The sequence below is a fragment of the Crinia signifera genome, chromosome 3 (assembly GCF_055691185.1).
Source record: "Crinia signifera chromosome 3, ASM5569118v1, whole genome shotgun sequence".
NCBI classification, from domain to species: Eukaryota; Metazoa; Chordata; class Amphibia; order Anura; family Myobatrachidae; genus Crinia; species Crinia signifera.
In genome coordinates this window covers 335267756-335283838 of record NC_139219.1, presented here as the reverse complement: position 1 = coordinate 335283838, position 16083 = coordinate 335267756, and the positions used below count along the sequence as shown (strand labels likewise).

At 42.3% G+C, this 16083-nt stretch overlaps 14 non-coding genes across 14 annotated transcripts; all 14 read right to left on the bottom strand.

Moving 5' to 3' along the window:
• Positions 1 to 12096: 12096 nt before the first annotated feature.
• On the bottom strand, positions 12097 to 12169 carry TRNAV-CAC (transfer RNA valine (anticodon CAC)). The gene has a single exon. It is a non-coding gene; the product is annotated as a tRNA-Val (tRNA).
• Positions 12170 to 12259: 90 nt separating this feature from the next.
• On the bottom strand, positions 12260 to 12332 carry TRNAV-AAC (transfer RNA valine (anticodon AAC)). Its single transcript has one exon. It is a non-coding gene; the product is annotated as a tRNA-Val (tRNA).
• Positions 12333 to 12533: 201 nt separating this feature from the next.
• TRNAV-CAC (transfer RNA valine (anticodon CAC)) lies at positions 12534 to 12606 on the bottom strand. Its single transcript has one exon. It is a non-coding gene; the product is annotated as a tRNA-Val (tRNA).
• Positions 12607 to 13022: 416 nt separating this feature from the next.
• On the bottom strand, positions 13023 to 13095 carry TRNAV-UAC (transfer RNA valine (anticodon UAC)). The gene has a single exon. It is a non-coding gene; the product is annotated as a tRNA-Val (tRNA).
• A 90-nt stretch (positions 13096 to 13185) lies between these two features.
• Positions 13186 to 13258, bottom strand: TRNAV-AAC (transfer RNA valine (anticodon AAC)). Its single transcript has one exon. It is a non-coding gene; the product is annotated as a tRNA-Val (tRNA).
• A 253-nt stretch (positions 13259 to 13511) lies between these two features.
• Positions 13512 to 13584, bottom strand: TRNAV-CAC (transfer RNA valine (anticodon CAC)). Its single transcript has one exon. It is a non-coding gene; the product is annotated as a tRNA-Val (tRNA).
• A 90-nt stretch (positions 13585 to 13674) lies between these two features.
• On the bottom strand, positions 13675 to 13747 carry TRNAV-AAC (transfer RNA valine (anticodon AAC)). Its single transcript has one exon. It is a non-coding gene; the product is annotated as a tRNA-Val (tRNA).
• A 201-nt stretch (positions 13748 to 13948) lies between these two features.
• Positions 13949 to 14021, bottom strand: TRNAV-AAC (transfer RNA valine (anticodon AAC)). The gene has a single exon. It is a non-coding gene; the product is annotated as a tRNA-Val (tRNA).
• A 201-nt stretch (positions 14022 to 14222) lies between these two features.
• TRNAV-AAC (transfer RNA valine (anticodon AAC)) lies at positions 14223 to 14295 on the bottom strand. Its single transcript has one exon. It is a non-coding gene; the product is annotated as a tRNA-Val (tRNA).
• Positions 14296 to 14496: 201 nt separating this feature from the next.
• TRNAV-CAC (transfer RNA valine (anticodon CAC)) lies at positions 14497 to 14569 on the bottom strand. Its single transcript has one exon. It is a non-coding gene; the product is annotated as a tRNA-Val (tRNA).
• Positions 14570 to 14822: 253 nt separating this feature from the next.
• TRNAV-UAC (transfer RNA valine (anticodon UAC)) lies at positions 14823 to 14895 on the bottom strand. The gene has a single exon. It is a non-coding gene; the product is annotated as a tRNA-Val (tRNA).
• Positions 14896 to 15371: 476 nt separating this feature from the next.
• On the bottom strand, positions 15372 to 15444 carry TRNAV-CAC (transfer RNA valine (anticodon CAC)). The gene has a single exon. It is a non-coding gene; the product is annotated as a tRNA-Val (tRNA).
• Positions 15445 to 15697: 253 nt separating this feature from the next.
• On the bottom strand, positions 15698 to 15770 carry TRNAV-CAC (transfer RNA valine (anticodon CAC)). Its single transcript has one exon. It is a non-coding gene; the product is annotated as a tRNA-Val (tRNA).
• Positions 15771 to 15860: 90 nt separating this feature from the next.
• On the bottom strand, positions 15861 to 15933 carry TRNAV-UAC (transfer RNA valine (anticodon UAC)). Its single transcript has one exon. It is a non-coding gene; the product is annotated as a tRNA-Val (tRNA).
• Between the last annotated feature and the right edge of the window lie 150 nt (positions 15934 to 16083).

The following is a 16083-nucleotide window of genomic DNA, read 5'->3' as shown; positions in this document are numbered from 1 at the left end:
AGGAGGAGATATGATCAGATATACATGTCATTGGTACAGATTGCTACTGTATAAATATGGAATCCATGCTAACCTTTACTTTTTTTTTAAATGCACTATTTTTTTTTTTTAAATCAATAAAGTAATTTGGTGCTTTGCAAATTCCTTTTGCACAAAAAAAAAATAACAATGGCAGGCTGCAATGTACATGATACAGTTATTGTCGTTACATACTGTAAGATACAGAAAACGTTTTTTTTCTCGCAAGAGTAAATTTTCCACTTCAGGTAAAAGTCCTTAATTTAGGGAAAGAGTACTTACTTTAAGGAAAGAGTTCTTGGATTAAATTTGCAGGAGGAGATATCAGTTATACATGTTGTTGGTACAGATTGCTACTGCATAAATATGGAATCCATGCTAACCTTTACTAATGCTGGAAACTTTCACATGGTATATTATTTACGGAGGTGTCTATCATTATGCTGTACTGCGCCATGAAAACAGCGCAATCTACTGGGCATGTCTCATACTTGACTATACAGTATATTGTACACCAATGGAGCAGCTGAGATCACAGGTTTCTGTGGCCTAGCGGTTAAAGACACAGTTACTGTATACTGCTAGCAGCAATACTGGTTCGATCCACAGTGTGGTGCAGGTTTTTTTTTTAAACGTACTACTTTTTTTTTTTCATTTTTTAATCAATAAAGTAATTTGGTGTTTTGCAAATTCCTTTTGCACAAAAAAATTAACAATGGCAGGTGGCCATGTACATGATACAGTTATTGTCGTTACATACTGTGTTGCAAAGAATGGGGTTTTTCGCACAAGTAAATGTCCCACTTCAGGTAAAAGTCCTAACTTTAGGGAAAGAGTACGTACTTTAGGGAAAGAGTACGTACTTTAGGGAAAGAGTACGTACTTTATCTAAAGAGTACTTGGATTAAATTCCACATCTTTTTGGTTATGCATGTCGTTGGTACAGATTGAGTTTGAAAGTCAATGCATGCTTCTGCACCTTCCCCCACGATCATTCCCATTGAGCCCACTGTTTACTGTAAACAGTATGTCTGTAGCAAAACACCTCCCCCAGCTCCTTTGTGCATAGTCACATGAGTAAGTGAAGAACTACTATCAATGTTGCAAAATGACTATGTTCACCCTATTGTGTGTTTGTCCCTACATTGTGTACTCAATCCGGGATTGCAATTGCAGACAAAGCAGTGTCATTTTCTGAAGAGTTTTAACTTAATAAAGATACTGTATTTAGTATGCGCTATTCACATGGTACTGTATTGTTCCCATGCTACAGTAGGCACCTGCTGCCCTGTGGTACAGTTTGAAAGTCAATGCATGCTTCTGCACCATGCTTCTGCACCTTCCCCCATGATCACTCATTTGTAGAGACAGGATTATATGCCACATAAAAAGCTTGACATATGCATGCAAATATGCATGAAAAATACTTAAAATATGCATGAAAAGTGTTAAAATAAGCTACATTCAATAATAAAAAAATTAATTTTAACTTATTTATTTAAAAATCAGCATACAATTACTGTAGTTGCAAATAAACCTCCAAAAAAGGCCCACAGCATTTGCAGATGTCTAGTGCTGTTCACAGGAGTTTTTTTCTTCCTGGCTGTTACAGCAGACTGCAGCATCCAAAGCTTTTCTTGCATCAATATATGGACCCTCATCTCCAGCTGTCACGGTTAAAGGTTCTGATGGGGTCGTGTGGTGATCAGGGACTGGAGACGAGGCAGCAGCAGTAGGGTTAAAACGAGCGGGTTTAATAAAAGATTTCATACAGGGACTCAAATACTTCTTTGAGGAAAAGACAGGCAAAATAATAATAAATAACAAGGATGAATGTCCAGATAAAAATGATGAGGAATATCCAGATAACAATGAGGAGGAATATCCAGATAACAATGAGGAGGAATGTCCAGATAACAATGATGAGAAATGTCCTGATAAAAAAGTGGGAAGATGGCAACAATAGTGGATCCGGTGACTGAAAGAATTATGAGGAATGGCTGACCTGAGGATGCTGGAGACGAAGTGCATGGCACAGAAGACTTTTTGCACTGACACTGAGCTACCTAGGCAGATCCCCTTTATGCAAAGAGGGCGGCTGCCATTGGCTGTCACAGTGAAACAGGTGAGAATACCTGACCTGGCCGATCCCCTGTTTGCCCTCAAGCAAGATGGCGGCGCTGGCCTCCCGGCATCTATAGCCTTAGAGCGGGACCATGCTGCAGATTCCCATGTTGCCTTCAAACACTGCCAGACCGCTGCCTGCCGCCTCACCTGACATGGTGGCCTACACACGCCAGCCGGCGGCGGACACGGGCGAGTGAGTACAGTACCCGACGTGTACCACCGTGTCGGCATGTGACAGTACCCCCCTCTTTTCAGGTAACCTCAGGATGCTTGTGCTTCTTATGGGAATTCTTCAGAAAAAAGCCTTTAACGTGATTTGGAGCGTGTAAATCTGCCTTATCTACCCAAGAATTCTCCTCTGGTCCGAAAACAGCCCACTCCACCAGAAATTGATGCCGGGAGTTGCGATAACGAGAGTCTATGATTCGTTTGACTTCAAACTCTGCATCTTTCTCTGTATTGACTTTTGAGGGTCTGGGTACTTTCCTTTGGATGATGCTCAATTTTAAAGGTTTAAGAAGAGATACGTGGAAGGAATTGGATATCTTCATGGAAGATGGAAGTTGCAATCTGTAAGCCACCGGATTGATTACTTGAGTGATGGGATATGGCCCAATAAAGTGTGGGGCAAATTTCATGGAGGGTACACGAAGACGAAGATTGCGGGTGGACAGCCATACTCGATCCTTTACCTTTAATGGTGGAACCGCCTTTCTTTTCTTGTCAGCTGCCCTTTTATATCTGGAAGAAGCTTGAAGAAGAGCTTTATGGACCTCAGCCCATATTTTTGCAAAACCATGAAGAGAAGAAGCAGCTGCGGGAACCTCTGGGGACGGCAGACTTGTGAAGTCAGGGGACCGTGGATGCTTGCCATAAACTGTAAAGAAAGGTGTGGTACCTGAAGAGGAATGGTAGGAGTTATTGTGTGCATATTCTGCCCAAGGTAAAAGATCCTTCCATTCATCCTGAGAGGAGGACATGAAGAGTCAAATGAATGTCTCTAGATCTTGGTTGACACGTTCGGTTTGCCCGTTAGTCTAAGGATGGAAGGCGGTGGAGAATTTCAGTTTTACTTGAAGAGCAGCACATAGGCCCTTATTCTGATTGACGCGGACTTTACCGCGTACTTACGGATCGCGTCTTTACGGCGTCTGCGCATGCGTGGAGAACGCTACGCGCATGTGCCACGCCTTGACTCGGTACCAGTTCGGCCAAATCCCGTCCAAAACTGTTCACCGCTATCAGTCGGGAAATAGGGGCGTATTATGGGCGTCATGCGGAATGACACATGGGCGTAGTTTCAAAGTGGGCAAAACGGGGCGGAAACATGGGCGGACACGGGGGAGTACACTTATGTTGGGGGGCGTACATTCGGAAACCATTTCGAATGCACGCGATCAAAAAGGGCAGAAATGTGCGGTGTCCACAAGTGTACTATTGCTTTGCGGACACCACTCGTTCATGCGGTAGGCGAACGTACGCCTAATGACTACAACCATTAACACCTGAACCCAATAGAATCTACTCCTTTACTCATTACTCACTAATAGGCCGCTTGTCAGTGCTTTAATTGAAACCATTGCACTTCAATTGCTGTAAGGGTTAATGTGTGCAATGCATGTGTTAGGCATGCTTGTAAGGATATATTGGCATCTAATTGATTCCAATTCCAAATAAGAAGTTTTTTATGAGGATAGGTAATTGAATAAGTGGGTCATGTGATGTATTGCAGAAGATACATAATAGTGGGTTGTTTGGCGTAAATACTCCGCTTACGTGCGGTAGCACCGCTTGGCTCCCGTTCGGATGCGGTATTCCCGAGCATACTCTGTAATACTCTGTAATACCGTGCAGAATCGGAGTGTTTCTCCCGCACACGCATGGTTTGTATGTCGTCCGTAAACACGCCCTGTTCTTAAAGAGTCAGTCCGTCCGAATGCGGAGGACACGTGGGCGTTTCTACGGACGATGGCCGCATGCGGCAAAACACCGTGGCGTGCGGACCGCTCCGTAAGAATGCGGGAATATCCGCACCGATCAGAATAAGGGCCAATGAGCTCTCCAGAATTTGGCAACAAACTGAAGACCCCGGTCGGATATAATTTCTTTTGGCAGACCATGAAGCTTGAAGATGGACGATATGAAGAGTTGAGCAAGCACAGGAGCAGAAGGCAGGGACTTTAGGGGCACAAAGTGGGCCATCTTTGAAAATCTATCGACTATCACCCAGATGACAGTATACCCGCCAGATGGCTGTAGTTCGGATATAAAGTCCATCGAGAGATGCGTCCACGGTTCCGTTGGGATGGATAGTGGTAGCAGAGCTCCAGCCGGAGGATTTCGAGAGGTCTTGTGCTGAGCACACTTGAAGCATGATGACACAAAGTTTGGTACATCCTGCCGAATGGTCGGCCACCAATATGAATGCAGGAGAATTTGCAAAGTCTTTTGAATACAGATATGTCCAGCAAAACGGGAGGCTTCTTGCGTAAATTGGGTGGCACAAAGAACTTGCCTGAAGGAGGTGTAGGATGAGGAGTGACATGAGCGAAGACTACTTGGTTCAGGATGGGCTGCTTTAGAGGTTCAGAGTCTGAACTGGCATCGAAGGAACAAGATAAAGTGTCAGCCTTGTTGTTTAAAACCCCTGGACGATACTTGATTTGGAAGTGAAATCGTGCAAAGAACATAGCCCAGCGGGCTTGTCGAGAAGTGAGACACTGGACATGACGTAAGAAAAAATCTGAAAAGACTGTAATCTGGTGATGAGCCCCCTCCAACAGGTACCGCCACACCTCAAAGGCTAACTTAACTGCTAGCAGCTCCAATGGGGTAATTATTTTCTGCCGGAAGAAATTTCTTGGAGAAATATGCACAAGGGTGAAGCTCTGAATCCTCTCCTTTTTGCGAAAGAACTGCCCCTACTCCTTCTGAAGAGGCATCGACCTCCAGGATGAAGGGCCTATTCACATCTGGCTGAAGAAGGATTGGGGCGGTTATAAAGGCCTGTTTTAGTTGTCAAAAGGCCTCGGAGGCCTCGGGCGGCCATTGGGCAGGATTGGCCCCCTTTCGGGTGAGTGCAGTCAGAGGTGCTGCTATGGTGGAGAAATTTCAGATGAAGTGGCGATAGTAATATGGCGGAGGCAGGGAGTTTGGAAGAGGATGCTTGTGACTCACTCAGAAGGACGGGTATGACTCGAGATAAACAAGAAGAAAAGCAGTCTTTACTCCAGGCCTTAATCTCCATAGTTAGCCACTCAACATAGGGGTTGTGCAAGGTAAGCAACGGCATTCCCAGAACTACAGCGTGAGAGGACTGTGGAAGGACCAAAAACTCTAACCTTTCTTGGTGCAGCGCTCCAACTTGAAGATGTACTGGTACAGTCTGAGAGGTAATTTGACCACTGGAGATGTGGCTACCGTCAACGGCTGTCAGGACCAAAGGCTGCTCTAATGGCTGGAGGGGTATGGAGAGCTGTGCAGCGATATCGGCCGAAATGAAGTTTCCCGCTGTGCCTGAGTCTAGCAGAGTCTATGGTAGAGGGAGATGGCAATAACACTCCTAATCTACGGTAACCTCCCTCATGGGGATTAGAAGCGGTCGTTTCCCGGACGGAGTGGACAAGAGGCCAGGAGATGGGAGGAAGAGGCACAGTACATACAAAGATTGTCTCGACGTTGTCGGTTCTTTTCTTCGAGGGAAATGTGAGACCAGTTTATGTGCATTGGTTCTTATGTGGCAGAAGTAGTAGACAATCCACTTTTTACAGGAGTAACAGCAGGGGAGGGACGAGGACAAAGCGATCAGAACGAGCTCTCTCCAGTTGTCGCTCTTGAATCCGCAGATCAACTTTATTGCACAAGAAGATTAGATATGTCAGGGTGGAGGGTGTATCACGGGTGGCCAATCCATCCTTGAGGCGACCGGCTAGGCCATTCCAGAAAGCAGAGACGAGTGCCTCTTCATTCCATCCTAACTCAGATGATAGCGTCTGGAATTGCACAACATATTGACCCACTGGTCTGCTATCTTGACAAATTCTCAGAATCTCTGTAGCTGCAGATGATACTCAACCTGGTTCGTCAAAGATTCGCTGGAAGGAAGTGATAAAATCGTCATAATTATTCAGCAGAGCATCTGCTCGTTCCCACAGAGGCGAAACCCAATCCAGGGCTGGACCAGAGAGGAGTGAGACGATGTAGGCCACTCGTGCCTTGGCAGTTTTGAATTTGGATGATTGGAGAGTGAAGTGCACATCACACTGATTCAAGAACCCGCGACATCCTTTAGGAGACCCATCATATTTGCTGGGGGTTGGCAGATGCAGATGAGGAGGAATAATAGACCCGGCTGGCAGCGTGGCAGAGGAACTTCCTGAAGGAGCTTATGATGTTGCTGCAGCAACTGGAGGAGCAGCTGGTGGAGAAGTCAGCGTTTGTAGGAATTGCGCCACTTGCCACTGTGAGGACTCCAACTTTTCCAGGTGGACCATGATGCCTTGCAATACATCTGCCAAAGATCCCTGCCAAAGATTTTCACCCGACTCCATCGGGTCAGTGCAAACTGTCACGGTTAATGGTTCTTATGGGGTTGTGTGGTGTTCAGGGACTGGAGACGAGGCAGCAGCAGTAGGGTTAAAACGAGCGGGTTTAATAAAAGATGTCATACAGGGACTCAAATACTTCTTTGAGGAAAAGACAGGCAAAATAATATTAAATAATAAGGATGAATGTCCAGATAACAATGATGATGTCACGATCACCATGGCTGCTACCCAGTTCCCCTGTGCTGTGCCTAGCCCTGGGTCCTGTATCAGCGTGTCGCCTACCCTGGCGCTCACCTCCACTCCTGTTCCTTGTACTAGTGGGGTGCATGTTCCCGCACTGTCACCACGTGGTGACAGTGGTGCTAAGTGCTCCGGTGCCATACAGGGCATAGGTGGCGTGAGACATGAGCCGCCATGTGTGTCTGTGCCTGGTTAGGCCTCTGTCTGGAAACGCCGGCAACTGCACAGCTGCGCACACTCACCACCGGCTGGTTTCTGTCGCCTCCTCTGGCGGCCGCCATCTTTTGGGATCCTGCAACCTGTACCTCACTCCTTAAGTACTGGCTTGCCCTGCAAGACCGGCAGCCAGTACAATGATGTCCATGCCTAAGCATCATTGCTCACTCCTGGCTGTCTGTAGTAGTTACTACAGTTCCTGCGCCTCTGGTGAAGTTCTCTTCTATTCCTGCTGATCGTCTCACTGCTACACCTGTGTACCAAGGAACCTGCTGCCGCCAAAACGGACTGGACAAGGTTAGCCCCCCAAAGGGGTATTATCTTTCTCCTCAATCCTGACGGTTATTCTCCACGGTTACTCCTGGTTCTGCAGCCACGATCCAATTCAGCAAGGACATTCAAACTTCATCATTTAATCTTCATCCAACCATCCCATTATTCTTCCAATCATCCAATTGTTCTTCCAACCATCCAATCTTCATTCAATCCTCCAATTGTTCTTCCAATCATCCAATTGTTCTTCCAACCATCCAATCTTCATTCAATCATCCAATTGTTCTTCCAATCATACAATTGTTCTTCCAACCATCCAATATTCATCCAATCATTCAACTCTTTATTCAATCATCCAATTCTTCATCCAATCATCCAACCCTAAGAACAATCATCCAATTCTTCAATCAATCCTCCAATACTTCTTTCAATTACCAAGCATCTCCATCCTCTTCAATAAAGTATTGTATTATTGATTTTTATCATTCCATAACTTACAGTATATTATTGTGCCAGACACTTTTTAAATAATGGGCTGGGTTATGTGCCTAAAGGTGGTCATACACGCTGCAATTGCGCTCCCGCGGGCATCGCATCGCACAGTACAAAAAGTATGTGCTGCACACACTTTTTGTACTGCTTTCGGATCGCATCGCACACACATTGCATGCATGCCGTGCGATGCTATCTAGCCCATAACTTATGCGATTCTCATAGCGTGTATGGGCACCTTTAGTGCCTGCAACATTTTGCGGACACAGCACTGAGATGGTGTATGCAAACATGTACATGCACCCGAGATCCTCCATAGGATTGCATGCTGCATACGCTCCCACAATCGGGCTGCAGCTTGTTGCATTGGCAATGTTAAAGGGCGCAAAATTTATGGTTTGCATGAGGGCGAAGGACACCCTAGCACCGGCCCTGGTGCCCGGGAGAACTTACGCAAGTTCTGACTGACTGCGCTATTTCCATAGCTTAAGCTTATTCCATAGCTACGGTAACTGAAAAACATCTATCAGTACTCTATCCATAAACTACTGAGATCGCATTGCATGGATTGCATGACACTAATGTGACCATGCACAGAGTGGCTGGGGGAGGTGTTTTGCTACAGACATACTGTATACAGTAAACACTGGGCTCAATGGGAATTAATGCTAATGAGTGATCATGGGGGAAGGTGCAGAAGCATGCATTGACTTTCAAACTCAATCTGTACCAACGACATGCATAATCGAACAGATCTACTTGTGTGGAATTTAATCAAAGTACTCTTTCCCTAAAGAATGTACTCTTTCCCTAAAGTTAGGACCTTTAACTGAAGTGGGAAATGTACTTGTGTGAAAAAAAAAACATTCTTTGCAACACAGTATGTAACGCCAATAACTGTATCACGTACATGGCCACCTGCCATTGTTAATTTTTTTGTGCAAAAGGCAAAAGGAATTTGCAAAGCACCAAATAAATTTATTGATTAAAAAATAAAAAAAAAGTAGTACATTAAAAAAAAAAAAAAATTGTACCCCACTTTGGCTCGAACCAGTATTGCTGCTACAAGTATACAGTAACTGTGTCTATTACCGCTAGGCCATAGAAACCTGTGATCTCAGCTGCTCCATTGGTGTACAATATACTGTATAGTCAAGTATGAGACATGCCCAGTAGATTGCGCTGTTTTCATGGCGCAGTACAGCATAATGATAGACACCTCCGTAAATAATATACCATGTGAAAGTTTCCAGCATTAGTAAAGGTTAGCATGGATTCCATTTCTATGCAGTAGCAATCTGTACCAACAATTGTATAACTGATATCTCCTCCTGCAAATTTAATCCAAGAACTCTTTCCTTAAAGTAAGTACTCTTTCCCTAAATTAAGGACTTTTACCTGAAGTGGAAAATTTACTCCTGCAAGAAAAAAAACGTTCTCTGTATCTTACAGTATATAACGACAATAACTGTATCATGTACATTGCAGCCTGTCATTGTTTTTTTTTTGTGCAAAAGGAATTTGCAAAGCACCAAATAACTTTATTGATTAAAAAATGAAAAAAAAGTAGTACATTAAAAAAAAAAAAAAAATTGTACCCCACTTTGGTTCGAACCAGTATTGCTGCTACAAGTATACAGTAACTGTGTCTTTAACCGCTAGGCCATAGAAACCTGTGATCTCAGCTGCTCCATTGGTGTACAATATACTGTATAGTCAAGTATGAGACATGCCCAGTAGATTGCGCTGTTTTCATGGCGCAGTACAGCATAATGATAGACACCTCCGTAAATAATATACCATGTGAAAGTTTCCAGCATTAGTAAAGGTTAACATGGATTCCATATTTATGCAGTAGCAATCTGTACCAACAATTGTATAACTGATATCTCCTCCTGCAAATTTAATCCAAGAACTCTTTCCTTAAAGTAAGTACTCTTTCCCTAAATTAAGGACTTTTACCTGAAGTGGAAAATTTACTCCTGCAAGAAAAAAAACGTTCTCTGTATCTTACAGTATATAACGACAATAACTGTATCATGTACATTGCAGCCTGTCATTGTTTTTTTTTGTGCAAAAGGAATTTGCAAAGCACCAAATAACTTTATTGATTAAAAAATGAAAAAAAAGTAGTACATTAAAAAAAAAAAAAATTGTACCCCACTTTGGTTCGAACCAGTATTGCTGCTACAAGTATACAGTAACTGTGTCTTTAACCGCTAGGCCATAGAAACCTGTGATCTCAGCTGCTCCATTGGTGTACAATATACTGTATAGTCAAGTATGAGACATGCCCAGTAGATTGCGCTGTTTTCATTGCGCAGTACAGCATAATGATAGACACCTCCGTAAATAATATACCATGTGAAAGTTTCCAGCATTAGTAAAGGTTAACATGGATTCCATATTTATGCAGTAGCAATCTGTACCAACAATTGTATAACTGATATCTCCTCCTGCAAATTTAATCCAAGAACTCTTTCCTTAAAGTAAGTACTCTTTCCCTAAATTAAGGACTTTTACCTGAAGTGGAAAATTTACTCCTGCAAGAAAAAAACGTTCTCTGTATCTTACAGTATATAACGACAATAACTGTATCATGTACATTGCAGCCTGTCATTGTTATTTTTTTTGTGCAAAAGGAATTTGCAAAGCACCAAATAAATTTATTGATTAAAAAATGAAAAAAAAAAAAAAATAGTGCATTTAAAAAAAAAGTAAAGGTTAGCATGGATTCCATATTTATACAGTAGCAATCTGTACCAATGACATGTATATCTGATCATATCTCCTTCTGCGAATTTAATCCAAGAACTCTTTCTGTAAAGTAAGTACTCTTTCCCTAAATTAAGGATTTTTACCTGAAGTGGAAAATTTACTCTTGCGAAAATAAAAACATTCTTTGTAACTTACAGTATGTAACGACAATAACTGTATCATGTAAATTGCAGCCTGCAATTGTTAATTTTTTTGTGCAAAAGGAATTTGCAAAGCACCAAATTACTTTATTGATTAAAAAATAAAAATAAAATAAAAATAGTACGTTTAAAAAAAAAAAAAAACCTGTACCACACTGTGGATCGAACCAGTATTGCTGCTAACAGTATACAGTAACTGTGTCTTTAACCGCTAGGCCACAGAACCCTGTGATCTCAGCTGCTCCATTGGTGTACAATATACTGTATAGTCAAGTATGAGACATGCCCAGTAGATTGCGCTGTTTTCATGGCGCAGTACAGCATAATGATAGACACCTCCGTAAATAATATACCATGTGAAAGTTTCCAGTATTAGTAAAGGTTAGCATGGATTCCATATTTATGCAGTAGCAATCTGTACCAACAAATTGTATAACTGATATCTCCTCCTGCAAATTTAATCCAAGAACTCTTTCCTTAAAGTAAGTACTCTTTCCCTAAATTAAGGACTTTTACCTGAAGTGGAAAATTTACTCTTGCGAGAAAAAAAAACGTTCTCTGTATCTTACTGTATGTAATGACAATAACTGTATCATGTACATTGCAGCCTGCCATTGTTATTTTTTTTTGTGCAAAAGGAATTTGCAAAGCACCAAATTACTTTATTGATTTAAAAAAAAAAAATAGTGCATTTAAAAAAAAAGTAAAGGTTAGCATTAACCACTACACTACAAAAACGTCTTAGAAGCTAAGCCAGACACCATCCAATGTAGGAGGCACTTTCTAAAAAAAGAGCCATTGCATTAAAATGCTTAGCTAAAAATCCATTGTTTCTGCCCAGTTTCGAACTTGGGACCTTTCGCGTGTTAGGTGAATGTGATAACCACTACACTACAGAAACTTCTCGGAAACTATACCAGACACCAACCAATGTAGGAGGCACTTTCTAAAAACAGAGTCATTGAAGAAAAATGCTTAGGTTAAAAACACTTGTTTCTGCCCAGTTTCTACCGTCTTAGAAACTAAGCCAGACACCAACCAATGTAGGAGGCACTTTCTAAAAACAGAGTCATTGAAGAAAAATGCTTAGGTTAAAAACACTTGTTTCTGCCCAGTTTCGAACTGAGGACCTTTCGCGTGTAAGGCGAACGTGATAACCACTACACTACAAAAACGTCTTAGAAGCTAAGTCAGACACCATCCAATGTAGGAGGCACTTTCTAAAAAAAGAGCCATTGCATGAAAATGCTTAGCTAAAAATCCATTGTTTCTGCCCAGTTTCGAACTGGGGACCTTTCGCGTGTGAGGCGAACGTGATAACCACTACACTACAGAAACTTCTCAGAAACTATACTAGACACCAACCAATGTAGGAGGCACTGTCTAAAAAAAGGGCCATTGCATTAAAATGCTTAGCTAAAAATCCATTGTTTCTGCCCAGTTTCGAACTGGGGACCTTTCGCGTGTTAGGCGAACGTGATAACCACTACACTACAGAAACTTCTCGGAAACTATACCAGACACCAACCAATGTAGGAGGCACTTTCTAAAAACAGAGTCATTGAAGAAAAATGCTTAGGTTAAAAACACTTGTTTCTGCCCAGTTTGTACCGTCTTAGAAACTAAGCCAGACACCATCCAATGTGGGAGGCACTGTCTAAAAAAAGGGCCATTGCATTAAAATGCTTAGCTAAAAATCCATTGTTTCTGCCCAGTTTCGAACTGGGGACCTTTCGCGTGTGAGGCGAACGTGATAACCACTACACTACAGAAACTTCTCAGAAACTATACCAGACACCAACCAATGTAGGAGGCACTTTCTAAAAACAGAGTCATTGAAGAAAAATGCTTAGGTTAAAAACACTTGTTTCTGCCCAGTTTCGAACTGAGGACCTTTCGCGTGTAAGGCGAACGTGATAACCACTGCACTACAGAAACGTCTTAGAAACTAAGCCAGACACCATCCAATGTAGGAGGCACTTTCTAAAAAATGAGTCATTGCATGAAAATGCTTAGCTAAAAATCCATTGTTTCTTCCCAGTTTCGAACTGGGGACCTTTCGAGTGTGAGGCGAACGTGATAACCACTACACTACAGAAACTTCTCGGAAACTATACTAGACACCAACCAATGTAGGAGTCACTTTCATAAAATAGAGCCATTGAAGAAAAATGCTTAGGTTAAAAAAACTTGTTTCTGCCCAGTTTCGAACTGGGGACCTTTCGCGTGTAAGGCGAACGTGATAACCACTACACTACAGAAACATCTTAGAAACAAAGCCAGACACCATCCAATGTAGGAGGCACTTTCTAAAAAAAGAGCCATTGCATGAAAATGGTTAGCTAAAAATCCATTGTTTCTGCCCAGTCTCGAACTGGGGACCTTTCGCGTGTTAGGCGAACGTGATAACCACTACACTACAGAAACTTCCCGGAAACTATACCAGACACTAACCAATGTAGTAGGCACTTTCTAAAAACAGAGTCATTGAAGAAAAATGCTTAGGTTAAAAACACTTGTTTCTGCCCAGTTTCGAACTGAGGACCTTTCGTGTGTAAGGCGAACGTGATAACCACTACACTACAAAAACGTCATAGAAACTAAGCCAGACACCATCCAATGTAGGCGGCACTTTCTAAAAAAAGAGCCATTGCATGAAAATGCTTAGCTAAAAATCCATTGTTTCTGCCCAGTTTCGAACTGGGGACCTTTCGCGTGTGAGGCGAACGTGATAACCACTACACTACAGAAACTTCTCGGAAACTATACTAGACACCAACCAATGTAGGAGGCACTGTCTAAAAAAAGGGCCATTGCATTAAAATGCTTAGCTAAAAATCCATTGTTTCTGCCCAGTTTCGAACTGGGGACCTTTCGCGTGTTAGGCGAACGTGATAACCACTACACTACAGAAACTTCTCAGAAGCTAGATCAGACACCAACCAATGTAGGAGGCACTTTCTAAAAACAGAGTCATTGAAGAAAAATGCTTAGGTTAAAAACACTTGTTTCTGCCCAGTTTCTACCGTCTTAGAAACTAAGCCAGACACCATCCAATGTAGGAGGCACTGTCTAAAAAAAGGGCCATTGCATTAAAATGCTTAGCTAAAAATCCATTGTTTCTGCCCAGTTTCGAACTGGGGACCTTTCGCGTGTTAGGCGAACGTGAAAACCACTACACTACAGAAACTTCTCGGAAACTATACCAGACACCAACCAATGTAGGAGGCACTTTCTAAAAACAGAGTCATTGAAGAAAAATGCTTAGGTTAAAAACACTTGTTTCTGCCCAGTTTCTACCGTCTTAGAAACTAAGCCAGACACCATCCAATGTAGGTCTCACTGTCTAAAAAAAGGGCCATTGCATTAAAATGCTTAGCTAAAAATCCATTGTTTCTGCCCAGTTTCGAACTGGGGACCTTTCGCGTGTTAGGCGAACGTGATAACCACTACACTACAGAAACTTCTCGGAAACTATACCAGACACCAACCAATGTAGGAGGCACTTTCTAAAAACAGAGTCATTGAAGAAAAATGCTTAGGTTAAAAACACTTGTTTCTGCCCAGTTTCTACCGTTTTCGAAACTAAGCCAGACACCATCCAATGTAGGAGGCACTTTCTAAAAAAAGAGCCATTGCATGAAAATGCTTAGCTAAAAATCCATTGTTTCTGCCCAGTTTCGAACTGGGGACCTTTCGCGTGTGAGGCGAATGTGATAACCACTACACTACAGAAACTTCCCAGAAACTATATTAGACACCAACCAATGTAGGAGTCACTTTCATAAAATAGAGCCATTGAAGAAAAATGCTTAGGTTAAAAAAACTTGTTTTTGCCCAGTTTCGAACTGGGGACCTTTCGCGTGTAAGGCGAACGTGATAACCACTACACTACAGAAACATCTTAGAAACAAAGCCAGACACCATACAATGTAGGAGGCACTTTCTAAAAAAAGAGCCATTGCATGAAAATGCTTAGCTAAAAATACATTGTTTCTGCCCAGTTTCGAACTGGGGACCTTTCGCGTGTAAGGCGAACGTGATAACCACTACACTACAGAAACTTCTCGGAAACTATACCAGACACCAACCAATGTAGGAGTCACTTTCATAAAATAGAGCCATTGAAGAAAAATGCTTAGGTTAAAAGCACTTGTTTCTGCCCAGTTTCTACCGTCTTAGAAACTAAGCCAGACACCATCCAATGTAGGAGGCACTGTTTAAAAAAAGGGCCATTGCATTAAAATGCTTAGCTAAAAATCCATTTTTTTCTGCCCAGTTTCGAACTGGGGACCTTTCACGTGTTAGGCGAACGTGATAACCACTACACTACAGAAACTTCTCGGAAACTATACCAGACTCCAACCAATGCAGGAGGCACTTTCTAAAAACAGAGTCATTGAAGAAAAATGCTTAGGTTAAAAACACTTGTTTCTGTCCAGTTTCTACCGTCTTAGAAACTAAGCCAGACACCATCCAATGTAGGAGGCACTGTCTAAAAAAAGGGCCATTGCATTAAAATGCTTAGCTAAAAATCCATTGTTTCTGCCCAGTTTCGAACTGGGGACCTTTCGCGTGTGAGGCGAACGTGATAACCACTACACTACAGAAACTTCCCAGAAACTATTCTAGACACCAACCAATGTAGGAGTCACTTTCATAAAATAGAGCCATTGAAGAAAAATGCTTAGGTTAAAAAAACATGTTTCTGCCCAGTTTCGAACTGGGGACCTTTCTGGTGTAAGGCGAATGTGATAACCACTACACTACAGAAACATCTTAGAAACAAAGCCAGACACCATACAATGTAGGGGGCACTTTCTAAAAAAAGAGCCATTGCATGAAAATGCTTAGCTAAAAATCCATTGTTTCTGCCCAGTTTCGAACTGTGGACCTTTCGCGTGTGAGGCGAACGTGATAACCACTACACTACAGAAACTTCTCAGAAACTATACATGACACCAACCAATGTAGGAGTCACTTTCATAAAATAGAGCCATTGCATGAAAATGCTTAGCTAAAAATCCATTGTTTCTGCCCAGTTTCGAACTGGGGACCTTTCGCGTGTAAGGCGAACGTGATAACCACTACACTACAGAAACTTCTCGGAAACTATACCAGACACCAACCAATGTAGGAGGCACTTTCTAAAAACAGAGTCATTGAAGAAAAATGCTTAGGTTAAAAACACTTGTTTCTGCCCAGTTTCTACCGTCTTAGAAACTAAGCCAGACACCATCCAATGTGGGAGG